The sequence below is a fragment of the Quercus robur genome, chromosome 4, assembly GCF_932294415.1.
Source record: "Quercus robur chromosome 4, dhQueRobu3.1, whole genome shotgun sequence".
NCBI classification, from domain to species: Eukaryota; Viridiplantae; Streptophyta; class Magnoliopsida; order Fagales; family Fagaceae; genus Quercus; species Quercus robur.
The window spans coordinates 71,603,051-71,613,418 of record NC_065537.1 but is presented as its reverse complement, the minus strand read 5'-3'; the positions used below and the strand labels follow the sequence as shown (position 1 = coordinate 71,613,418).

General features: G+C 33.3%; 1 non-coding gene across 1 annotated transcript; it reads right to left on the bottom strand.

Annotated features, from left to right (window-relative positions):
- Positions 1–197: 197 nt before the first annotated feature.
- TRNAN-GUU (transfer RNA asparagine (anticodon GUU)) lies at positions 198–271 on the bottom strand. Its single transcript has one exon. It is a non-coding gene; the product is annotated as a tRNA-Asn (tRNA).
- Positions 272–10,368: the final 10,097 nt, after the last annotated feature.

Here is a 10,368-nt window from a genome sequence, read left to right as displayed (position 1 = left end):
AATCAAATCTGTCAACACTAAATGACTAAATTCTTTTTGTGGAAGTTGGAAGTGGGGGTGAGTGAAATTAGATGCTCTTTCCATTTAATTTAAATTCATCGAATAAAATTAACGTTACAGGTTTTTATTATTAGCAAAAGGACCTACCCTACTTGATGTTGAGAGGCATTGAAGTTAATGGTAAAATAAAAAAACAACGCTAGAAGGAGGGCTTGAACCTCCGACCTTGTGGTTAACAGCCACACGCTCTAACCAACTGAGCTATTCCAGCTGCTGTTACCCCTTTTTCTCTTTTATTATAGTTATCCGAAATAGGAATTTCTTTCTTGGTCTGTGGTTATCAAGATCCAGATTAGTACGATTCTTCCAATTCTAAATAAGATAGGATTCCAAACTTCCAAATATCAAATTACCATCTTGATAGAGATATTGAATTTAATATCTCTGGCTATAAATATATATATATATATATATATATATATATATTGATTAGTTTGTTGGCTTAGGTTTTCGTTATATTAGTGAAATTCAGATATATATATATATATATATATATTTTTTTTTTTTCGAAAGTTTGCCACTTACATATTATGCATAACTCAGAATCTCATGTACTTTTTTGAGTCCAAAGTTTTCCACTTACATATTATGCATAACTCTGATTATTGTATTTCAGAATATATTATGTGCTTTTTTGGGTCCAAATGATGCCTACAAGAGTAAAATTACTAGATTTCCTCCTTTCTCCTTTTTTTTTTTTTTTTTTTTTTTTTTTTTTTAAAAAAGGCCAAAAAAAGAAACAACAATCCAATCTAGTTTTATGTTAGCTGAGAAAAATTTTACTCAAATTGTTCTTGATTAGTCCCCGAATTGTAAGCTAATTAATTTAGAACAAATTTTGGATTGAGATGTTAAATATGGACAGGAAAAGTGGTATTATAAAATAAAACTCCTTGCAAACAAAGGACTTGGAAAAAAGCTATCAAAAAAATGTTTAAAAAAACCATCAAAAAATTTATTTTCAAACACAAAAAAAACTTCCTGATTGTTCACACTTGGTCAGGTACTTGGAACCAATTCAGATTCAAACAAACAAATTAAAAAAAAAAAAAAAAGAAAAAAAAAAAGTTTACGGGGTTACAATCATCAAAAGGATTAAAAGTACATAATGCCATTGGCCAGCCTCTGAAAGGTGGTTGAAAAGTAGATGAAAAAAAAAAAGAGAAAGTGGTGGGCTTTTGAAGATAGTGCCTCGATAGCCTTTGATCTCTAGCCTCGTCAGGAAAAATGCTGACAAATATTTAGACCAAAATAATGATGAACATTTGCATCACTTGTGGGGATCTGATTGGAGAATGATGGAATAAATGCCCAAAGCATAATTATTATTATTAAGACCCATTTTTTAGATTCAATCTTTCACAGAAGTTAAATCTCATTGATGGGTTTGAGAAAGTCTTCTTCCATGTGCAAATTATAGTTTATTTATTCCTTTTTAGTGGTTAATTTTTAAGGGCGTAGAGGTATACCAACTTTTTTTTTCCTCATCAAAAGTTAATAAATTACATGTAAAAGTGGCATTATTAGTCACCACCCAAGATATCAAATTAACAAAAAGAGATGTTGCACTCAGCCACTCAGCCTTAAAAAGTCTTCTTTGCATATTGAAATAAGTGAAAGTGAAACCCTCTAAAAAGCCCAACAAAATCTATGATGCAAGGATACTTTTTTCTCTCCTTAATGGGTCAGAGGAGCCTGTGAGTCTCATAGGAGTAGAATTAAGAAGTTATTCATTGAGAAATCAATGGTAGCTTTTAGCAAAAACTTCGGTAAAATAGGAATTGAGTGGAGAATAACCTGTCCCAATGGTATAGTGGGTTTTAGTGAAGGAAAGTGTTTTCTTGGTGTTGATTTTAGATTGGGTTCCTTTTCTTTCCTTGTTTCTCCCTCGTCTTCATTTTTTGTTTTTTTGGTTTTACCCCTTCTCAAGTCTGTCGTAATAATAGGTGTGTATAGGTTTGGTTGGGTTGTATACTTGAATTCAATTTAAAGTTTTTTCCATCCATCATGAGTTCATTAACTTAAGAAATCTTTAACCAACTCAACCTATGGTAGGTTTATAAACCATGAGGTTCGGGTTAGGTTGTGTTCGATTATCGGATTAGTGTGCGTTTGGCATGAATTATTTTTGCCAACTCATTTTACTATTCAGTTTATTTTTACTACTATTTATGGGTTAAATTGCACTTTTAGTACTATTTATGAGTTCTAATGTACTATTTCAGTTAGGAGTGTCCACGGGTCGGGCGGGTCAGGTTTGTGCCCAACCCGCAACTGACCTGGAAGAGATCGGGTTGGTAGATTCTCAACCCGCAACCGACCCGTTAAGAGGGTCGGGTTTCGCGGGTCGGTTTGCCGATGGGTGGCATCGGTTTCGGGTGAGGCCGAAACCCGACGGAAAACACAGAAAAACGGCCAAAATTGGCGAGATCTCACCTGATCCGACCAAGATCCGGTGAGGATTTTGTCAAATCCGATGATTTTTCCCCCAAATCGTACCGAGAATCGCCGGATCTGGTGTATTTATGTCAAATCCAATTGTTTTGGTCGTCAAAATCTTCCAAATCAAGCTGAAACTTGTCAGAATCGCTGGAGATTTGCCAGAATTTGATGTCTTCGGGCAGGTCGAGTTTCACGGGTTTTGAACAAGGGGACTCGAAACCGACCCGCCGGCGTTGGGTTTTGGAGCTCGGGACCCACAGCCGACCGCCGGAGCAGTCGGATCGGGTGAACACCGGTTGAGTACGGGCGGGTTAGGCGGGTGGCCGGGTGGGTTGGACAACCTTAGTTTCAGCTAACTTTTACCTTTATCTAAAATATTTTCAACAAAAAGTTTTCAATTTCAATAGAATAAGTGGATCTCAAATGGACACTTAGCATCATTTTGTTGGGCCTAATAAAAAATGAGTTTCGTTCAACTATCTAAGTTTATGCTCCTTCAAGCAGGTGAATAAATAAATAAACAAAACTGCACATGATTTAGCCAAATGGATTACCAAATCCAAATCTTTCGCTGAAGTTGAATTGCTTAGGGATGCCCTCCCAAAGTCCATGAATCACTCTATTTGTTTGGTTTCATATATTTGTATATGGAGTCTTTTGTTTCTTTGTTGCTTTGTCTTTGGGTGGTTATGTTGGTTTATTCTTGTTCTTAATTGGGTTATTTATGTTAAAAATTTTGCCAACATGAACTCAACCTAATCAAAATATTTATAAAAATAAATAAATCAATCAATCAATCAATGAAAATCCAACCCAAGGCATTGGAATGGGTTGAATTGAGTTAGGTACAACAAATTGGTGGATTGAATGCACACAATACACAACTACTCATAACACATTAACATTTAGCATCACTAATCTCTTTCTCCTCCAAATTTAACACATTAACATTTTTTCTCTATTAATTAATGATAGTATGGCAAACAATATGCCTAACCAATTTCACACTCCAAATTTAACTTTCTACTGATTGAGATCATGACCTTCTCATGAATAAGACTAACGAGTTAGCTGTAACGGTGTCTAAAAGTTAACCTTCCAAATAGTGAAAAAGCAGCTTTCCTAAATAACACAAAATTATTACAAACTCTTGTTTAGACTTCCCCCTTCTTTTTTTTGGTTAATCTCTTGTTTAGGCTTCCTACAAATTTCTTTTATTCAACTATTATCTTCTTCTCAAAGTTGTAATTGAGTCAAACTTAATACAAATTGAGGATTTCTTAGACTCCCTTGAGCTTAAATTGTGCTTCGAATTATTTGAGGTTAGTTGACTAACAAATAGTATTAGATGTTTTGTTAATGTAATAATATCATGTCACACGGTAAAAAAAACAAAAAAAAAATCCTAGACTAGAAAGTAGTTACATCCATAGGCTGTGTGAGGACAATTGGAGGGACACACTTAATATCACACCTATTTTTCACAACATGTTGATGTGTTATGTGTGGATCTATGAATGATGGACACTTTCTAGCTTCTACCAACTTTTGTTACATGGACTCCATTTTTTATCAATTACTTATAAACGCACAAATCAACAAATTGTGATATAGGAATCTTCCTATTTGTGCATTCTATCTAGTATTCTACCACAAAATTGAGATCATAGACTTGTATAATTTGATCATGCCGTGTAAGTCGGGAGAAACATGTCAAGCTGAACGGAGACAGCTTCTAAGTTTTAACCAAAGTTTGGAACTTTGAATACACATAATTAATGCAGACAATGACGTTTAGTACATAGGGGCTTGGAAGACTAGGTATTTATTTAGTAGTCGCATTGAAGAATTCAAGCATGAGGCATCACCTGGAGAAGAACATGGACTAAACTTTTTCTCATCAAGAATTAGTGATGGTGATAGAAAAATATTGTCAGTAAAAATAGAAAGAGAAAGCATTCGAGGCACCATACACAGATGGAGCCTTGCTCTATATTCAAACCATGTTGCTTTTTGTGATAGTTTTTTCTTGTATAGAGTGACAAGATTTAGCAACATAAAATCCATCTAAATAAAACTCATCCAAAATAAGCAAAAATTTGTGTTACGTTCACCCACAAAAAAATGCTCTCTCTTATTATGGAAAAACCTTGCGACAGGTTTGATGGAGATGACTCACCATGCTTGCTTTGAGGTTTCAAGAACATTGCATGATGTCGATAACATTTGGCCTCACCTAAGCCATGCTGCCCATGCCACACACATTGAGTGTCTCCAATTTGATGTAATGTAATTTCCTCTACTCTTATTCAGTACTGATTTATGAAGTACCTTTTACAAACAGCTCAAGCTTTCAATAGAAAATGTAAAACATATTCCACTTTCAACTTAACGCGACCCAAAAGACTTGTAGTTCAATTGGCACGTTCATGAGGGAGGAATTTGAGCGACGAAGTTAACAAAGTGCAAATAATAAATTACCAATTGTCTAAAAAGTTTAGATATTTTAGAAATATTAAAATTAATAACTTGAACAATATTTTATTACCCCCTCATATGTAAGTCTAAACATGCCTTTGATAAGTAAGGTCTAATTTGTGATATTTTTGGCTTTTTGAATAAGGATTAGAAAGAGGATTTGAACTCAAGACTACCTAATAACACAATAAATTATTTCCAAAAGCCTAAAATGTTAAAAGAATAGTTAATTCAAGAGTTTAATCAATATTCTAAACATCAAATAGTTCTCACATTGTGAAACAATAGTGGGAATACATCGTGCGCAACTGCTTTTTGTTTAGGCCATGAACCTTATGAATCAATAATTTAATTCATGATATTTTTAACTTTTTGAATGAGGATTAGAAAGGAGATTTGAACTTAAGACTACCTAATAACACGATAAATTATTTCCAAAAGACTAAGTTGTTAAAAGAATAGTCAATAGTTTAATCAATATTCTAAACACCAAATAGTTCCTACGTTGTGAAGCAATAGTGGGAATATACCTTGTACAATAACCTTTTGTTTAGGCCAAGAACCTTATGACTCTGAAAGAACATAATTTTGATCCCCCACTTATTGTTAGGGAAAAAAAACTACTACTTGTTTAGGACTTGTCTATGCGGAAGCTTTCCCAACAATTTGATATACATTTTAATCCCTGCACTATCCTAATCAACAAAACTAATGCTGCAATCATGCTTGATCTTCGAATTCTATGCCACTTTCCTTTCATACCCTGAATAACCATGATTTTATGACAAAATTCTAGGTGCTGCAAACTTTTCCATCATCTTTCACTGTCACAGACTCACAGTCACAGTGCTTATTATGGTTAAGGGTTGAAAATGAAATAATTTAAAGGCACTAAATTATTTGTCAAACCAGCTTTTTAGCATCCAACCAATTCAGGTTACATCTTATCTAAAACCATGACTTGAGAGTTCTAGTGGGTTATGTGGGTTCATTGTGTTAGCCAATAGGGCGATGCATTTCCTTCAAATCAAATGTCATATGAACATGCATTTCCAATTCCATGACCATGGTCACCTTGACCTAGTTAGTAGTCACTAATACTCTACACGTTTGTACTCTGAAATGTTCCTTATTTTACCTTTTCGCCTTTTCTTTTCATTTTGGTTTTCCTTTTGTTTGTTTTTTCAATGAATATTAGTCAACATGGAATTTGTATTAGGAATTTGTATTAGGTTAAGTAGAATTCACTTGCTAGTAGGACAACATATTAATTAACCTCAAATCAATCATATACGTCCATTTCCATTGCCGTAGTCAGTAGTCATCTGGACCCATATGAAGATGGCAGTCGCTAATCAAACTTTTAACTCCAAATGCGCATTTTAGGTGCGTGTGGAAGTCGCAACTTTGAACCACCTATTAGTTATTGATCTCTAATCATGTTGGATTTACGAGTTTGAAAGGTATAAAGAGAAAATGTAATCCAAAAATACGTATATTTGTTAAACTACACATCCAGTAAAAAGAAATTATGAGATGTAACATTGGCAAAAATTACACCACCAGGTGTAACTTGATATATATATAATCAATGGTCAAAGTTGTTCCTGTTTATGGAGGCTTGCATGATGCATCCTCAATAGACCACCCTAAGAATGATTGTGAGAAACAAGTTCTAGAGTGTACACAACATGCAAAACCCACTCACTACATACTTCTTCATTTCTTAAACGGGTCATCATTACATTGTTGCCTATATATTTCTGATCACTTTGCAGCTTCTAATTGCGAACTGCCATATCAATTTCAAAGATCATGCTTTATGAATATTGTTTTGGAATCAGTTTCGGTTTGTCCAATGGAATAGAATATTTCAGTACCTGCTTATTTCGGCGTACTGTTTCAAGGTGTTTCGAGGTTCTTTAAAGAGATATATACATTCTTATACAACATAAAATTAGTAATTCAAAAAAGTAATACTAAATATACTTACACAATAGTAATTAATAAAAATAATCCCATAAAAAATTAAATAAAATAATACCTTTACTGGTTGCTATTAATATAGTGATTTAAAAAGAAAATCTCAATAAAGTGGTTTAGATTGTTTATTTTTTTTAAATTCATATTTGAGTTATTATCTAAATAAATGAATTTTTTTTAAAGCAAAATTTTGTAAATAAATGAATATTTTGGGAATTTGGGAAAATTATAATCATGATTCATGAAGCTCTAGGAAGATCCGCTCTCACTTACTCTCACTTGCATTGAGCTATTTTCCCTTAATTGTTAGTACCCGTTTGGATTGAGCTTATCAGCGTCTGCGTTTGTGTCTACATTTTTTTTTTTTTGAAGCACGTTTTTGTGACTAGTGGCTTTTTCAGTGAGTCCCATGCATTGTTCACAGGACCTATAAACCTTTTTTTTCAACAAAATTTTCATTAAAAATGAGTCCCAACACACTATTCACACATTTAAAAATTATTTTGCTACAGTGTTTTCAGTTTTCAATTTTTAATTTTCAGCAAAATAAGCGGTATCCAAACATACTCTTAATATCACTTTTCAAAGCTCTATTTGTCATTTACAAGTCTCATAAATGAAACTCTCTCACTTTGGAAGTTCTAGAGAGTAGAGACGACTTAGACAAGCCTCGAAGAAGAGAAAAATTATTAGTTACTTTCGGAGTACCATAAATACATAATCCATCCTCTTACATGAATGGTAGGTTCTACCATGAATTTAATTAGTAGAACCCACCATTTATGTGAGAAGGAGTACGCATTTATAGTACTCCGAGAGTACACAATAATTTCCCAGATTTCAAATGGTAAGCAAATTAACTTCCACTTCGTCCACCATTCTGCCAAAGCTTGGATTTTTGCTTTCTTCTTCTTTTTCTCTGATTTTTTTTTCCCTAACAAATCATTTGGTATTGATCTGAGATTCTACTGTCTACTTCTCCAGGTTTTTTTTTTTTTTTTTTTTTTTTTTTTTTTTTTTTTTTTTTTTTTTTTTTTTTTTTAACATATCATTTGGCAATGTCAAGTTTATGTTTGAAATAAGATGAAAAAATTCAGGAAAAAAAAAAAAAAAAAAAAAAAAAAAAAAACACCTCAAAGTGCATGCTGGCTAAATGAATTGATTTTTTTTTTTTTTTCAAAGCCAAAATCTATTACCGGCCGAAATGGCTGGAACGTCCCAAAATTTGACCTGAGGTGAAACAGGAGGTATTATGGTACTGGTTTGCATGCTGATACAAAATATTCTGAGCGTTCCGGCCGAAACGGAACAAAATCAATAAGAATGGTTTATACACCCTACCCATTGTAATGCCATGACTCTGTTCACCTACCAGGCATAAACACATCCAAAACAAATGGTTTCACTTTACTCTAATGCAATTCCTTTTAATCTTGTCCTAGTTCTTAGTGTAGTTTATGTATATATATATATATATATATATAGGGTAATGCCATGACTCTGTTCACCTACCAGGCATAAACACATCCAAAACAAATGGTTTCACTTTACTCTAATGCAATTCCTTTTAATCTTGTCCTAGTTCTTAGTGTAGTTTATGTATATATATATATATAGAAAACCACACTACAATCAGTCAACAGCAGCAGATGGCTGTAAAGACAAGAAAACAACTCATCCCAAGCCTAACTTGGAATAGAATTAAGAATCCTCCACACAGCAGAACACCCTATTCTGAAGGGAGTTTTTGAATTTAGTATTGCCACTAACTTTAAACCTGACAGCATCCCTAAAAACCTTACTAATACAATCCTCAGGAAGGAGTTTGCTACCAAAAATTCTCCTATTTCTCTATAGCCAAATCTTATAGATGGTAGCAACAAACACCACCTTTCTGATGGTGTTTTTCTATCCTTTACCTTTTAGGTCATGTAAACCTCACTCCATGACTTCATCCGAGCTGTAAATCTGGTTCTTGCACAAACCCATCCTTAAAATATGCAGTCAAATTCTATTAGAGTTCCCTTTTATCTTTGAACTGAGTCATATTTCCGGAAATGAGTGCCTCCAATCCACTTAAACAGAGTTTTATTGATAAATTTAGGAATTGGGATCCTCTATATCATCTATGTAGATGGTAGCAACAAACACCACCTTTCTGACGGTATTTTTCTATCCTTTACCTTTTAGGTCATGTAAACCTCACTCCTTGACTTCATCCTAGCTGTAAATCTGGTTCTTGCACAAACTCATCCTTAAAATATGCAGCCAAATTCTATTAGAGTTCCCTTCTACCATTGAACTGAGTCATATTTCCGGAAATGAGTGCCTCCAATCCACTTAAACAGAGTTTTATTGGTAATCAATTCTCAGTGTTCTGTATCAAGGTTTGCCCAAAATTCTCATAGTTCCCATCTATCATCTGCTTTAATCAGATATTTCAGTTCAAAATTGCTAAAAAAATGCAGTAATTAATTTTACTTACATTTTTCTTTTTTACTAACAATAATTTACATAAATTCAGAGAAGAAAAATTGCATGCCAGGATGAAATTTAGGAATTGGGATCCTCTATATCATCTATGTATGTGGGTACCTTTAAATTCATGAAAAAGTAAATTTCTACATGAAATAAAATGTCTCCATTTCAAACAAGTGAAAAGGATCTGATCCAATATTCAAAACATCTCCATCAACATGAACTTACCATTTGAAGTTCATAATCACATGGCACTTCATGATTTCATGTAAATTACAAGTATGTCTGTTTAGGAGTCAAGACAAAACTAAGAACTGATTTAACTATAAGCATTTGAAAGAAATTATCCTTAGCAAAAGTTCTTATATCATGCAAGTAAATGCACAAACATAATACTCTCAATTATTATACAAAATAACAGAAGAGAAAATATGTGATAGAATGAATTTCTAATTAGCTTCTACATGGCTTGCTTCAATATGTTCCTCCAGTATTTTCTTTTCACTTTTAAATCTGCCAATAAACTCTTAACACAAACGACAATTTTTTCTTTGTAAGAAAAATTCAGAGGATAGAGTCTGGGTTCAATACTTAACTACCTCCTCACAGCACCAATATGAATACCTTTCAACATACTATGAAGCATGTATTCCTATCTTACACATTCCATATTGCTTATTTGAGTTTGGCTGTTAATGTTCCTTTCATTAATATGATTAGTTCATCTCTCATCAGTGGACAAGATCAACTTTTATATGTACATCAAATACATGAAGCTTCTTTTGAGTTGAACTTAAGATTTATGCTTAACCTAACAAAGTGAATATCTAATTAGCTTCCAATGGGCTTGCTTGCATACGTTCATCCACTATTTTTTTTTTCCTTTTCTTTTTAAAATTGCCAACAACAACGTACTTTCCTAGTAAG